The 16,546-nt window shown below is 33.3% G+C and overlaps 1 protein-coding gene across 3 annotated transcripts in view; it reads left to right on the forward strand.

Moving 5' to 3' along the window:
• The window catches only part of Tmem135 (transmembrane protein 135), a 223,182-nt gene that overhangs the window by 120,424 nt on the left and 86,212 nt on the right, over positions 1–16,546 (forward strand). The gene's annotated exons all lie outside the window — the stretch shown is intronic.

Genomic DNA, 16,546 nt, shown 5'->3' on the forward strand with positions numbered 1-16,546 from the left:
AAAATTTTTTTTTTTTTTTTTTTTTTTTTTGGTATTGGGGATCGAACTCAGGACCTTGAGCTTGTAAGGCAGGCAACGGAACCACTGAGCTAAATCCCTGGCCCCGTAACTATACTCTATTGCCATCACACAACTATATACTTTTTAAGCATTCAGTTCACAGACTGTATTAAAAGTAAAGCTGTCATGGCTATTATGAAGTTCTATGGGAAGTTTATTTTAGGAATCCTATTGTCATAGACATAGTGAAAACTGTAGGCTAAAAAGTGTATTGAAGAGAAACTGTCTTCCAGCAGATTGTTTCTGTTTTAGCATTTAGATCTTTAATCTGTTTTGATTTTAGTTTAGTACATAGTAAGATAATGAGTCTAGAGTCAAACTTTTGAACGTGGTTAGCCAACTACAAACACATACTAATAAAAAAATAAAAATTGAAAGAAAAAAAGATTTGCAAAAAATTAAATACAAATGAATAAGGCAGCTTTTTTGCCACTCCTCAGTCCCATTCTGCTGTATATAAAAACCACATTTTCTTTATCCATTCAACTGTTGACAGGTGTCTTGGCTGTTTCCAAGGTTTGACTATTACAAATTGTATGGCTGTAAACTTGGATGTCCATATATCTTTGTGGTACGATGCTTTTAACACTTGGAGAAGATACCAAGAAGGAATAGCTTGTTCAAATGGAACCTCTAGTTTTAATTTTTTGATGAATTTTTATAGTGGTTGTACCAGTTATACTCCCAGCAACAGTGGAGAAGGGTTCCTTTTTTCCCCACTGTTTCTCCAGCATTTGTTATTGGTTGATTTCTTGATGTTAGTCATTCTTTCTGGAGCGAGATGGAATCTCAGTGTTGACATTTTTCATATATTTATTTCATGTTTATACTTCCTCATATGAGAAGCATCTATTCATTTCAGTTGCCCATTTTTGGACTGGGTCTTTAAATTTGGAGGGGGGGTCTGTTTTTTTTTTTTTTGTTTGTTTGTTTGCTTTACTTCTTTATTTTAGGTGTTAGTCTTTTGTCTGAAGAATAGTTGGTAAATATTTTTTCCCATTCTATCAGTGGTCTTGTCTCTCTTTTAGTAGTTTCTTTTACTATGTAAAAGCTTTTTAATAGTTGTTGATTCTTTGTAATATTTCCGGTGTGATCAAAGTTTTGTGCATAACTTTGTAAGCCTTAGTCTACACTTATGTCTTTCAGAGTTTTATCTATTCTGTTTTTGAGCAGATTGTTTTAGTATTTTGACCTTCACTCCCTTTAGATTTTAGTTTACTGCATGGTGAGAGATCAGGGGATCTAGGTTTAATCTTCAGTATATGAAAAGCCAGTTTTCCCAGCAGCATTTATTAAATAGGCTTTATTCCAGTGAAGGTGTTTGGCCATTTTGTCAAAATTAAGATGGTTGAGTGTGTTTTGAGTTGTTTCTGCATCTTCTGTTCTGTTTCATTGATCATCAGGACTGTTTTATTTTTTGACAATACCATGCTGTTTTATCATGTTTGCTTTGTAATATAATTTCAAGTTGGGGATTGTGATGCTCCCTACCTTGGCTTTGTTGCCCAGAATTGCTTTTGTTATTCTGTGTCTCTTCTCTTTACAAATGAATTTTAGGAATGTTTTCTCTAGTTCTATGAGGTATGTTATTGGTATTTTGATTGGGCTTGTATTAAATCTGTATAATAGTTTTAGAAGTATGGCCATTTTCACTCTATTGGTTCTGCCTACCCAAGAACAAAGGATATCTTTCCATTTTCTGATAGCTTCTTCAAATCTCTTTTTACTGTATTATAGTTTTCAGTGTAAAGGCTTTTTACATCCTTCATTAGATTTATTCCTAAGTATTTAATTTTTCTTGGGTTATTTGTGAAAGGAATTGTTTCTCACTGTTCTCTCTGAATGAGTTTGTAATTTGTGTACTGGAATGCTGTTGATTTCTGAGTGATGACTTTGTCTGCTGCTATGCTGCTGAATCTGGTCATTAATTCTAGGAGTTTTTGTTTTTGGAATGTTGGGACTTCTATGTATCATGTCATCAACAAATAATGATAATTTAACTTCTTCTTTCTATTCTTATTCCTTTTATTTCTTTCTCTTTTCTAATTGCTGTTAATATTTCCAGAACTATACTGAATAGGAGTGGTGATAATGGGCATCCTTGTATTGTTCCTGATTTTAGAGTGAAAGCTTTCAGTATTTGACTACTTAGTATGATGTTGGTTGTTGGGTTGTCATTGATGTCTTTTATCAGATTGAGATGAAGACCATCTATTCCTAATTTTTTACTTTTTTTTTTTTTATCATGAATGGGTGTTGGACTTTGTTAAATGCTTTTTTCTATGCCTATTGAGATGATCATGTGGTTTTTGTCCTTGGTTCAGTTAATGTGTTGTCTTATATTTATTGATTTGTATATGTTGAACCATCCCTGCATCCCAGGGATGAATCCTACTTGGGTCTAATGAATAAGCTTCTTGATGATTTGCTGCATTTTGTTTGCCAGTATCTTATTGGGAACTTTTGTGTCTGTGCTCAGTAAGGAGATGGGCTTGTAGTTCTCTTTCTTTGTTGGAGTGTTCTCTGGTTTTGGTATCAGGGTAATGCTTGCTTCCAGGCATGATGTTGGGAGGAGACATTAAAGAGTTAAATTAAATTAAATTAAATTTTATTAAAGGGTTTGAGTAGGAGTAGTGGCATTAAATCTTCTCTAGATTTCTTGTAGAATTTAGCAGTGAATCCATCAGGACCTAGACTTTTCTTTGTTGTAGTTTTTTAAACTGCTTCTTGAATTTCATTGTCTGATATTGGGTCATTTAAAATTTTTATATCTTCTTGATTCAACTTTGATAATTCATATATATCTAGGAATCTGTCTATTTTTCCTTCATTTTTCATCTTAATAGAGTACAAGTTCTTGAAGTAGGTGTTGATGATCTTCTGGATTTCTGCAGGATGCATTACGATTTCACCCTTTTCATACCTAATTGCATGTATTTGAGTCGTTTCCTTTTTTTATGATTGGCTAATTTTATTTAATCTTTCAGAGAGCCAACTCTTTGATTCATTGAATCTTTGTATTATTTTGTAGTTTCAATTGCATTACTTTCTACTCTGATCTTTATAACTTTTTCTCTCATACATACTTTGGTTTTAACATGTTCTTCTTTTTCTAGAAATTTAAGGTTCAACAATATGTTATTTATTTGAACTTCCTCTATTTTTCTGCTGTGGAAATTCACTGCTATAAATTTCCCTTGTTGGACTATTTTCATTGTGTCCCTTAAGTTCTGATGTGTCGTATTGGCATTATTGTTCAGTTGTAGAAACTGTTTGATTTCACCTGTGACCCACTGGTTGTTCAAGAGGGTGTTACTTAATTCCCACGTGTTTATGGAATTTTTGTGGTTTCTTTTCCCATTGATTTCCAATTTCATTGCACTCTGATGTGATAATATGCATAGGATAATTTCAATGACTTTGCATTTATTTAAGCATATTCTGTGAGCTAGTATGTCCTCTATTTTGGAGAAAATCTCATGGATAGGTGAGAAGAATGTGTATTCTGTTGTGGGGTGGAATATTCTGTAGATATCTACTAATTCCATTTGTTCAAAGGTTTGGCTCAACTGTCATTTATTTGTTGAATTTTTTTGTTTAGTTGATCCGTCTGTTTCTGACAGTGGGGTATTGTGGTCTCCCATTACAATTAAATTACTGCTTATCTGATTTTTCATATTCATTAATGTTTATTTTATATAGTTAAGTGTGCTGGTATTTGATGCATATATATTTATAATTGTTGTATCTTCCCCTTGGATCGTTTTTATAATAGGTATGTGGTGACCTTCATTTCTTCTTCTGATCAGTTTTGGCTAGAAATCTACTGTGTATGCAAGTAAAATAGCTATCCTTGCCTTTTCCAGGTTCCTGTCAAGTGGAGTATTGTTTTCCATACTTTAACTTCTAGTCCATGAATTTCTTTTTTAGTTAAATGTGTTTTAAGTATGCAGCATATTGTTGGATCTTGTTTCTTGATCCCTTCTGTCAATCTGTTCCTTTTGATTGGTGGATTAACACTATTTACATTGATAGTTATATTTGATATGTATTGACTTATTCTTGTCATATTATTGTCTTCTTTTGGGTTCCCCACTGTGTAATTCCTTGCCCCGCTTGGTGGATTCATTCTATTGGGATTCATGAAATTGTTATTTTCATTGTCTTTTTCTGGACTATCTTTCAGAACTTTGTGGATTGGTGGTGTGGTAGTAACTAATTGTTCTTTATCACAAAGTATTATTTCTCCATCCATTTTGAAAGAGTTTTACAGGGTATATCAATCAGGGTTGGAGGTTGTTTTCTTTACGGCTTGAAATACTTTATTCAAAGCTCTCTTTAACTTAAGGGTTTATGTTGAAAAGTCTGCTATGATTCTGATGGATTTTCTTTTATAGGTGATTTGTTTATTTTCTCTAACAGCTTTTAATATTCTGTTCTTGTGTTGAATTTCTGTAATCCTGAGTATTATGTACCATGGTGTAGTTTTTTTTTTTTTTTCTGATAATGGCTAATTGTAGTCATATACCTCACTTATTTATGTCAATTTTTTTTTCTGTGGCTTGGGACATTTTCTGCTGTTACTTCTATGAACAGGTTTTAATATCTTTTTTACTATCTTCTGATTTTTCATTGATTCTGATTAATCTTATGTTATTTTTCTTTGCATCATCTAACAGCTGTTGCATTGATTTTTTTTTTGATCCCTTGCTATTTGTAAGAAGCCTTTTAGTTGATGATTGCTAAGTGAAAATGTGTCTTCTAAATCTGATATTCTATCATCACATTGGTTGATTCTGCTGCATATACTTTAAATTGATTTTTTTTTTTATGGTACCAGGGGTCGAATTCAGTTCTTTATGCTTTCGAGGCAGGCGGCAGAACCACTGAGCTAAATCCCCAGCCCATTAAATTGATTTTTAAAACCTCTTGATATCTGTTTGAATCTGTTCTATGGAATGTGGTTCTTTACTATGTTGGGCATTCATGGTTTCCATCACTTTCTAAACTCCTCTATTTTAAAAAACCTGTGTCTACTTGAGATTCACTAATCATGTCCTTCATTATGCTCATCATCTCTTTAGTCATCTTTGTAATTATTTCTTGCTTTTTTTTTCCCACTAGGTACTCATTCATCTGCTGCGTTACTTTAACTGCTACCATTGTAGAAAATTCCAGTGGAATTGCTTTTGATTTCTTACATTGCAGTTCCTTATGGATTTGCTTTGGGCAGTCTGGAGGGCTGGGGTTGCATCTTGCTTCTGTGTTTGCTTATTTTTGTACTTTTAAAAATTTGTCTTTGTGTTTATGCTTGTAAATTGCTTATGTTATAAAGCTTTATGGTATGGAGCCCTCTTTAGGAAATGACTACTTTCAGAGATGTCTTCTAGGCATAGTTGGATTTTGGTTTCTGAGTCTTTCTCAAGAGCCTGTCTCTTCAAGTTATTAAGGAAGAAAGATTGTTGCCTGTTTGGACTAGCATCCAGTTCTTTGGTACTGGACTATGGTATTACTTATGACCCCCAGACAGTCTAGGTGTTGTCATTCAAGAAAGAACAAGTAATCACAGCAGCTATGTTACCTTGGCCAAAGTAGTACAGTCAATAATAAAATAGTATCAAGCACAGTCTAGAAAATGACAAACTGTGATAACTTTTAATTTGCTACCTTCAACCCTGGGTACAAGATTTATAGGTATATAACAAAATCTAAAACAATTCAGTTAGGAGTATATCTTATACAGTAAATATTCCCACAGTAGAGTAATTTTATCCTTAGAGGTGAAAATTTTAAAGGGAGAAGATGAAAAAATAGAGAAACAAAGGAAGAGAAAGAGATTAGAAGTAAGGCTGAAGGACAAAAGAAGATTACTAAGGCTTTGGGAACCTGGTGAAGAAGATAGGAGGATATGAAAGACAGAAAAAGCCAAAATAAGAACAAAACAAAACTAAAACTAAAAACAATGTTCAGTCATGAAAAAACAAAAACAATCAAAGAGAAAACAGGAAAGAAAAAAGAAACTTCTCTGCAGTTTCAAGTGTGGTTATCTTCAGATGTACACAGTTTTGTTATAGTGCCCATTTGGGCATTTCTTTGCTCTCACTGGTAGATAGAAGAACCGCACACAGAGCTCAGATTTGTGCTAGATGATCCCAGCAAGCCTTCAGTAGGATTAGGGTAGGGTTCTAGATAATCCCAGCAAACCTGCAGTACATGTAAGGCAGGGTACTGGTTTTGGGGCTTTCTGCTCCACAGAAGTTCAGGCTGATGCTTACCTCTATGTGTAGGGTTGGTGCCTACAGTGTTATGGTTGTCTCTTGCTGGCCTGACCTTGGCTTCCTGACCTTGGATATCTTGTGGTTGCTCCTTACTCAATCAATAGGAGTCCTAAAAGGAAGCCAGTCCATTGCTCCTCTGACTCCTGGGTTCTGTTGGCCCCTCTCTAAAAATGGCATCAAGCTTAATTCTCTTGGGCCTTGTTTCTTCTATTGCCTAGATAATCTGAAAAATGAATATGCCAAAAAATGTTTATCTAGTCTTCCTTTTTTTATGATGAAAATGCCTCTCCTTTTCTCTGGATGATTCATAGTGATCCTGCTACAGCCTTCCAAGATCAACAGTTATCTATTCACAGATCTATAAGATACGCTATAAAACTGGTAAGTTGTCTTTCACACAAAGCATACTCACATACTTTTTTGTTTGTTTGTTTGTTTGTTTGTTTTTGAGACAGGGTCAACTATGTAGTTGAGACTGACCTGGAACTCACTATGTAGCTCAGGCTGGTCTCGAACTCACAGTGATCCTCCTGCCTCAGTCTCCCAAGTGCTGGGATTACAGGTGTGTGCCACCATGCCCAGTGTATAAAGTCCATATTCTAATGAAATTTTAGAAGCAGAGTACAGTGGTATCTTGGTTCATGAACTTAATTCTTTCCACAGTTCTGATCTCAGCAAATTCATTGGTTAGGTTCAGTTGACTTTATGGGGAAATTTGATTCGATCCATGTCCAATTTGGTTTGTGACCAGATTCGTGGAAAGAATTAAGTTTGTGAACCAAGGTACCACAGCAGTTAGCAGTGTTTTAATGTTTAGTTTTCATTAAAAACTAGTTAGTGCACTTTTTCCTTTTTATAAAAATGAAATTGTGCTTCTGCACATACCTATTTATACTTTGGCTCCTAATTTGATTAATATGAGGAAAATTATGCTTAGGATAGTTCAGACACTGAGCCAGTATATACCAGGAACCACCTGCTTTCCTTAAGGGCATTTTCTATTAAAACATTAATCAGACTATTTGTTAATGACAGAATTTCCATGAAAACATTAGCTAAATGTATTCCTATACCTCATTTTTTCTATGTCCTATATTTAATACACTAGCAAAAGTACATTTAGAAATGTTCTTCCAAACTTTCTCGGTTTTACCCTTTATTATTCAGGTTTATTGTAGCTTAGTACTCTTTGAAAACTAGGAAGATCAAGCCATATTAGTTTCAAAATGCATATTGTGAGGAGTTATTTTTGAAGTTATTATTGCTTTTCCTTTTTTTACTCCTAATCTTCTCAGCATGGTGATATGGAGTTGTTGTTTTTTTAAAATTGAGTTTATTGGTACATTTTAAGTATACAGTACAATTACATTTATCATTAGGATCTTGTACCTTTACATGAAAGATCTTTGTTCTCATTTTTTCTCCATACCCCTGCCCTCCCTTAACCCGCTACCAGAGTTGTTCTGTTCTTAATGAGCTAGTGATTATTTATATTATTCTAATTTAGTGTGTGAAGATAGCAGTAGTAGTTAGACATGGTGTTTTAGAAATACTGTATTGATAATTTTCAATGTGCTATGAGTTACAAAATTTTGTTTAAGAAACATTAAGCTTACTAAAATAAAAGATACCTTTAAAATCAGACACTTATGTGTATAGATGAGAGAAATAGCTAAGTCTAAACTGTAATGAGTAAAATGAATATATTTGGTCTTAACCATGATCTTAACACAGTATGTCTGTGTGTACAGTAACTTGCATTTTGAAAGTAGTGCTTCGGAATATAACTTAGAGCAAGTATGCAATCATGTCATTGGCATTTTAAAATAAAAATCAATATGGATGTATTTGTAAAAAAATTTAAGAGAAGTAAGTTAAAACTCTGCAGCTCTACTAATTGCTATCAGACTATGGGAGCATTAAAAAATCATGTTAGGGAAAGTTTAAGAAAAATATTGTGCAGTTTTTCCCATGTCTTTTAATGAAGTTTTTTGGAGGAAAAAAAGTAATAGGAAAAAAATTAACTAATTTTCCTTTTCATGACAGTTTTTATTGAGTTAGATGATTCTTACCAGGCTGAGAACATAATTAAGGGAGTAAAATACGATGTGAGGATTACATCTGTCATTCTGAAACTTTCTAATCCTCTTATGTAGGTATTATGAAAAAGCAAGTAAGGTAGGGACTGTATTGACATTTGATAATGCATTACTTTGAATTAATTTACAAAATTCAGAGAATACTTTCCTTTGTTAAGAGGATTCTGAAGCTGTGCATGTACACCTATTTATATGTACATATATACTGAATATTGACATCATCGTTATAAGAGTAATGTTGGTACAAACATTTCAAAATATTGGTCCCTAAAGTTATGTTTTTGGCTTTAGGCAGAGGTAAAATGTCTTGTTGCATTTTAGGTTGTATAGACCAGATTTGTTCCTGAAACTGGCTACACTCAAATTTTAATGTGAGGTTTTGACCACATGCCATGGAATTACAAAGCAGAAGAAAGATTTCTGTGATCGAGATAGTTCTGTAAATCTCTTCTGTAATCATTTTGGAATCCATAAGAGTTAATTTTAGATAAACTTGATTTTATGGTTGCACTACATTTTATTACTTTGCTTATTGTTTATTGTTTTTTATTGTTGAAAGAAGACTAGGTCAGTATTTAAATTTCTTATTGTTCTAAACTCATTAGATACTGAACAAAGTTGACTTTAAATATCAGTGGTGATTTTTTTTGTTCTTTTATATTTCTTATCTATAAACTGTTAAGATACCGTAATTTTGAAAAACTGTTTAATATCATTGTGTCTTTTAGTGATACACTAAATGCTAAGACTGTCTTGTTGATCAGAGAGAGTGGGAAAAAATGTAAAGAAAATGAAGTTTTTTTTTCAGTTTACCTAGAACAGTGCAGCATCTGGATCTGTTGTTTCCTTTTTGTAATAAGAATGGAAGGGTTGAGGAAAGAAAGCTTGTGTGTAGATTAATTTTGAAAGATACCAATAAAAAGTCTTAAGTGCTGCAGTAGATTGAGTTGAGAAGCACGTCGATGATTCATGTGATTCAGTGTTCAAATATGTACTAATTGTGCTTTAAGACTTGTTTTAATGTTCATTAGAGAAAAAAAATTAGTTCATCGCCTTGCCTTTTCTGCCTGAAGAAATGATAATCTGTGGGGATTGAATATGCAGAGAGGAATCTGCAGCTGTATAGAAATTGTGAGAACCAAACTAGCTGTGAGCCGTACCATGCCTAATCAAAGAAGGATCTTCTTACATGAATTTTGGAATGAGCATGTGCCCAATGAACGGGCAGATGGCATGAGTGCAGGCTCAGGGAATACAACACTTGGGAGAACTGAGTGACTTTCTATTACTTATATTAATAAATAAATAATATACCCCTAATGCTTTGTTTAAAACAACAGTAAGGAGATAGCTGTGTCCTATTTATTGCTGGTGGCAGTTTTTTCTTGCTTTATGTACTGGGATTGAATTGGTAGACACCTAAAAATGTGAATAAAATAGTGAGAGCTATCTATCTTACTTGCCCCCCTTACTGAACAGTGATCTTAACTGTAATGGTTTTTCTTACCTTTATCAAAAGGTATAAATCTGAGTTGCACTTGGTATGTGCTATTTGTATGTGGCCTCTCTGCGACCTTTAAAAAGTAATCTGAAAGTTCTTATTTATTTATGTAATGTCTCTGAAGGAAGACATATTACCCTAAGCCTCTTTTTTACTGTTATTTGAGGTTAATGGGATTACCACCCTTTGGATGAAAATAACAAAATTACTACAAATTATCTGTGTGTAACAAGGAGGCTTCACTTGGGTGAATTGTCTACTTTGTCCTGCTGAAAACACAATATTTTTTCAGCTGTAACTGTGCCCTGAGTTCATATAGCACCTTTCTCCTCTGCCTCCTCTACTTTTTCTCCTGAAATGAAAAACTAAAATGTTTGGTTGTGTTAGGATAAAAAATGTTCCCTAAAAAAAAAAGTTCCCTTATAGAGTTATATAAACACATTGGAAAACTGGTGCATGCAATTTCTCCTTTTATCTCACTCCATATGTAAACGAGTGAGGTTTTTAGCTTTCGCGTATAATATTTGGATTATTTAATTTTGAAAACTAAAAAATTACATTTTTAGATGTATGTTTTTCACTAGAATAAATATTTTACAGAAGTTTTGAGGATTATGGAATTTGCCTTCTCATTTTCACTTATTAAATTTAATTCATTAGGTAAATAATGAGCTCCTTAACACATATACTGTATCTTAGTATCTTATTTGGTGTGCAAGAACACAGTATGTATTTCATAATTTAGTTGAATGAAATTTGTAAAAGCTGTTAAGTCTTTAATGAGATTCAAAGTCTTTGAAATTCATGACAGATCAGGGGATTTGAGATCTCACCTGGTTTCAAAATCTTGCTCAACTCAGAACTGTATCTCTGAACCTCACCTGTGAAGAGGGGATAATAATCTATACAGCAGGGCTGTATAAGTTTTACATAAAACCTTGTTTGTCAAGTATGTTATATGACACATGAGATACACAATGACCAGTCAATAACATTGGCAGTTAATGCTGTCTTTACACTCTTAATTATACTGAACCTGAAATATTCTCTCTCACATCTTGCTTATTAAAAATATTGGAAACATTATAAGAATTACTTTTTACCATGAATGCTCAGTAGCTACTAAAGCAGCAATAACAAAATATTTTCTAGAAGTAGAGTGGTATAATTAAAAGCCTCAGGTTTGAAGTGTAACAGTTTTGAGTTTCATTTCAGCCACATAAATATTCTGTAATTTTTAGGTGAGTGACTTATCTTTTAAGTCTATTTGCCTCACATTTAAAATGTAAATGATAAAAATCTCTATTCAGGGGCTCTTTTTTATTGAGTATATTGGTAAATTTTAGGTATACAATACAGTCACATTCATCATTGAGATCTTGTATCTTTACATGACAGATCTTGGTTCTCATTTTTGCCCCTATACCCCTACCCTCCCTTCACCACCTCCACCCTTGCCTATTTACAAAGACTTTATTATCATTTTTTTCCTTTTCTGTATTTTTTCTTTTCCCTTATTTCCTTTCCCCTTTCCCCTACACCTTTAGCCCTTTTCTTCCCAGTTCACATTGTCAGTTATACAATTTGGATCTTACACTTTTAGTTTTTCAGACCAGAGAAACTATTCAGTATTTACACGTGTGTCCTATTTATTTCACTGAAGAGTATGGCCTCAATATGCATCCATTTAGCTATAAATGACTCTCATTCTTTATGGCCGAGTAATACTCCATTTTATAGAAAAACTACATCTTCTTTATCCAGTCTCCAACTGATGGGCAACTGGGCTGTTTCCAAGTTTTAGCTATTACAAACTACTGCTATAAACATGGATGTGCATATATCGCTGTGGTATAATTCTTTTAATTCTTTTGGAAAGATACCCAGCAGAGGGATAGCAGGGTCAAGTGGAACCTCTTTGAGGAATCTCTCTACTGATTTCCACAGTTGTTGCACTCCCACCAACAATGGAGAAGGGTTCTTTTTTCCCCACAGTCCTGCTAGCATTTGTTATCAGTTGATTTCTTAATAATAGCCATTCTTTCTGCGGTGAGGTGAAATCTTAGTGTTGTTTTCATCTGCATCTCTTGAATGACCAGTGACATGGAACATTTTTTAATATATTTATTTGCTGCTTTTACTTCTTTGTCTGAGAAATATCTGTTCATCTCAGATGCTCATTTTTTAATCGGGTCTTTTTATTTGAGGGGCCTGATCTTTTGATTTCTTTATATATTCTGGATAATAGTCTTTTTTCTGAGGAGCAGCTGGTAAACATGTTTTCCCACATTGTAGGCTGTCTCTTAGCTCTGTTAGTGGTTTCTCTCGCAGTGCAGAAGCTTTTAAATAAGAAGAGATCCCAGTTGTTGATTCTTTGTTCTAGATCCCGTGCAACTGAGGATTTGTTCATAAAGTCTTTTCTTATGCCAGTGTCTTCTAGTGTGCTACCTAACTTATCTTCCAGCAAGTTTAGTGTTTCTGTTTTAATATGTAGATCTTTAATCCACTTGGATTTTAGTTTAGTGCATGATGAAAGATAAGGGTCTAGTTTTAATCTTTGGCAGGTTGAAATCCAGCTTCTCCAACATCATTTATTTTTGTTTTTTGGGGTACTAGTGATTGAACTTGGGTCCTTGCGCTTGCAAGGCAGGCCACCGAACCGCTGAGCTAAATCCCCGGCCCCTCCAACCCCATTTATTAAAGAGGCTATCTTTCCTCCACTGAGAATGGTTGGCTCCTTTGTCAAAGATGAGATAGCTGAGTACATCTGGAGTTGCTTCTGTATCTTCCTATCTATTCCAATAATCTTCGGGTCTTTTTCTTTCCAAGTACCATGCTGTTTTTATCCCAGTGGCTTTGTAGTATAGTTTCAAGGTGGGGAATATGGTATTCTTGTCATGTCTTTGTTGCCTAGAGTGGCTTTTGCTATTCTAGGTCTCTTTTTGTTCCAAATGAATTTTTTGGATTGTTCTATCTAATTCTGTGAAATATACTATTGGAATTTCAGTCAGGATTGCATTAAATCTGTATAGCAGTTTTGGAAGTATGACCATTTTCACTATGTTGATTCTACTCAGAAGCAGGGGATATCTTTCCACTTTCTTATATCCTCTTTCATCTCTTTTTTTAGAGTGTTATAGTTTTCAGTGTAGAAGTCTTTTGCTTCCTTTGTTAGATTGATTCCTAGATACTTCATATTTTTGGATGGTATTATGAAAGGAATTGTTTTCCTAATTTCTCTCTCAGTGAGACTGTTATTTGTGTACAAGAAGGCTATTGATTTGTTTTTGTTAAAAATTGCAAACATACATGGCAACAAGAAGTGAAGATACTAAATAAAAATTTCAAATATACATATATATGACAGCGAAAAAAGGATATGAAATAAACAAAAATTTATGCAACACAGACTGATAATCCAAATACACTATTAGTTTGATATGATCTACAAATATTGTATGTACTTTGTATTTACAAATAAAACAAAGTTACATATTATAGTTGAGAAACTGTCCTCAAAATTTTATGATTTATATAATCCTTGGTTTTATTAATTTGGTAAACATCATATGCATTGTTTATTGTATCACTTACATTTTCTAACAAAACTTCCCACAGAAAAGCAATATATTTATATTTGAAATCCAAAAACAACTAAAAGAGTTCCCATTTTGAGGATCAGATTTTTCTGTTTCTATTTTATTATATCTCATACTTACTTTTATTATATTTTTATAAGCATAATGATAGAATTTAACACCAATAAATGTGTAATATTCTTCCCAAACAGATGACTATGAATTAAATCAAGCATGTAATTTAGATAAATCATAAGGTTGCCAGAGAAACTATCGATATGCCAAATGTGCAAAATCCTACCACATTCATGACCATGTTTCTCATTTAATAGTGCACACATATGTCTAAAAACATACCCCCCACATATACACAATGCATATTTTCTACAATACAGTACATACTTTGGTATAATAAAACAGTGCAGTGATGTGTGGAATGTTTGTGATTTGTGTGATTTGAGAAAAACAAATATTATCTTTGAGGCAGTTGGAGAATTTGTGCTATGTACCAGATACTGAATGATATTAATGATTTATTATCCATTTATTTAAGTATAGTTATGATAAAATTTACTTAAAATTAATATTCATTATCCTTGTCTTAATCCTGATTTTACCGTGAAGGTTTTCATTTTTTGGCCATTTAGTATGATGTTGGCTGTTGGTTTTTCATAGACAGCCTTTATCAAGATGAGATAAAGATCGTCTCTTCCAATTTTCTGCCGTGTTTTTATCATGAATATGTGTTGAATTTTGTTGAATGCTTTTTTGCATCTATTAAGATGTTTATATGGTTTTTGTCCTTGACTCTTTTAATATAGTATATTACATTTATTGATTTACATAGGTTGAACCTTCCTTGCATTCCTGGAATAAATCTGACTTGGTCAGGGTATATGATCCTCTTGATGACCCTCTGTATTCTGTTTGCCAGTATCTTATTGAGAATTTTTGTATCTGTGTTCATTAGTGAGATTGGCCTGGGTCTTTTGCTGGTTTTGGAAGTAAAGTAACACTTACTTCCAGGAATGAATTTGAAATATTGCCTCCCTTTCAATTTCATTGAGAAGTTTAAAGAGCAGTGGCAGTAGTTCTTCTTGAAATGCTTTATAGAATTCAGCAGTGAAGCCATCAGGACCTGGTCTTTTCTTTGTTGATGAATTTTAATTATGTTTTCAATTTAACTGATTTTAACTTGGGTGTTTAGAGTTTTGTTATCTTATTCGTTCAACTTTGGTAATTCATAAGTATCAAGAAATCTGTCCATTTCTTCTGTGTTTTCCATTTTATTAGAATATAGTTATTGATTATTCTCTGGCTTTGTGATGGATCTGTTGTGACTTCACCTTTTTTGTTCCTAATTGCATGGATGTGAGCCTTTTCTTTCCTTTTTTTGACGACGCTGGCTAAGGGTTTATCAATTTTATTTATTCATCCAATAAACCAACTCCTTGATTTGTTGATTTTTTTGTATCATTCTTGTAGTCTCCTTGCATTGATTTCTGCTCTGATTTTTATAATTTCCTCCCTTGTATGAGCTTTGGGTATTTCTTGCTCTTCTTTCTTGATTTTTTGAGGCACTTAAGATTCATTAGGTTGTTTATTTGAACTCACTCTGTTTTCCTAGTGTGGGCATTCACAGCTATGAATTTTCCATATAGAACTGATTTCAGTTTGTCCCATAGATTCTTGTATGTTGTATTAGCATTATCATTTATTTGTAAAAACTGACCAAATTTTTAATTTCCTCAGTGACCCATTGATTGTTCAGGAGAGTGTTGTTTATTTTCCATGTGTTTGTGAAGTTCTTAGAGTTTCTTATGCCATTGATCTCCAGCTTAATTTCACTATGATCTGATAATATACATGGGATAACTTCAATTCTTTTGCATTTATTTACACATGTTCTGTGAGCTAGTATGTGGTCTATTTTGGAGAATGATCCATGTGCAGCCAAAAAGCATGAACATTTTAATTTTGTGGGTGGAACACTCTGTAGGTGGCTATTGAATCCATTTGTTCAAAAGCTTGGTTCAGTTCTAGTATTTCTTTTTTGATTTTTTTTTTTCTAGCTGATCTGTTTGTGACAGGTGGGTATTTAAGTTTCCCACTATAATTGTATTAGTGCTTATTTGGCTTTTGGTGTCCCTTAATGTTTGTTTTGTATAGTTGGGGACATTAATATTTGGTGCATATAGGTTAGGATTGTTATTTCTTCGTCTGGCATTGTTCACTTTGTAAGGGTGTAGTGACTTTCTTTGTCTCTCCTAATTAGTTTGGTTTGAAATTTGCTTGGTTTGAGAATAAGATAGCTACCTCTCTTTTTTTTCTGTGTTCCTGTCATGTGGAGAGCTGTTTTCCATCCTTTTACTTTCAATGTATAATTTTCTTTTTGAATTAGGTATGTTTCTTGTATAAAATATATTGTTGGATTTTGCATCTTAATTTATTCTTCCAGTCTTATTTCTTTTGATTTGTGAATTGAGGTCATAAACATTGATGGTTGTAACTGATATGTATTGACTTATCATTGTTATATTATTGTCCTGTTGTTGGCTCTTTTTAGTTTTGCCCCCTCTCCCTTTAGTTTCTTGCCTTGCCCAATTGATTTGTTCTGTTGGGCCTCATGGTCTTGTGACCTTCATTATCTTTTTCTAGGATATTGTTTAGAATTGTTTGTAGTGCTGGTTTAGGATTCACGAAATTTTTCAGGTGTTCTTTGTCATGGAAGTATCTTATTTCCCCATGTATTTTAAAAGACAATTTTGCGGAATACATCAGTCTGGGTTGGAGGTTGTTTTCTTTGAGGGCTTGAGTACTTTACTCCAGGTTCTCCTTTATCTGAGGGTTTCTGTTGAAAAGCCTGCTGTGATTCTGATGGGCTTTCCTTTGCATGTGATTTGTTTCTTTTTTCTTAACTTCTTGAAATATTTTGTTCTTCTTTTGGGTTTCCAGGATCTTGAGTATTACATGTCTAGTTCTGTATGTGTGTATGTGTGTGTGTGTGTGTGTATAAATATATATATATAT

The sequence above is a fragment of the Fukomys damarensis genome, unplaced genomic scaffold (genome assembly GCF_012274545.1).
Source record: "Fukomys damarensis isolate Sample0158 unplaced genomic scaffold, DMR_v1.0_HiC HiC_scaffold_16, whole genome shotgun sequence".
NCBI lineage: Eukaryota > Metazoa > Chordata > Mammalia > Rodentia > Bathyergidae > Fukomys > Fukomys damarensis.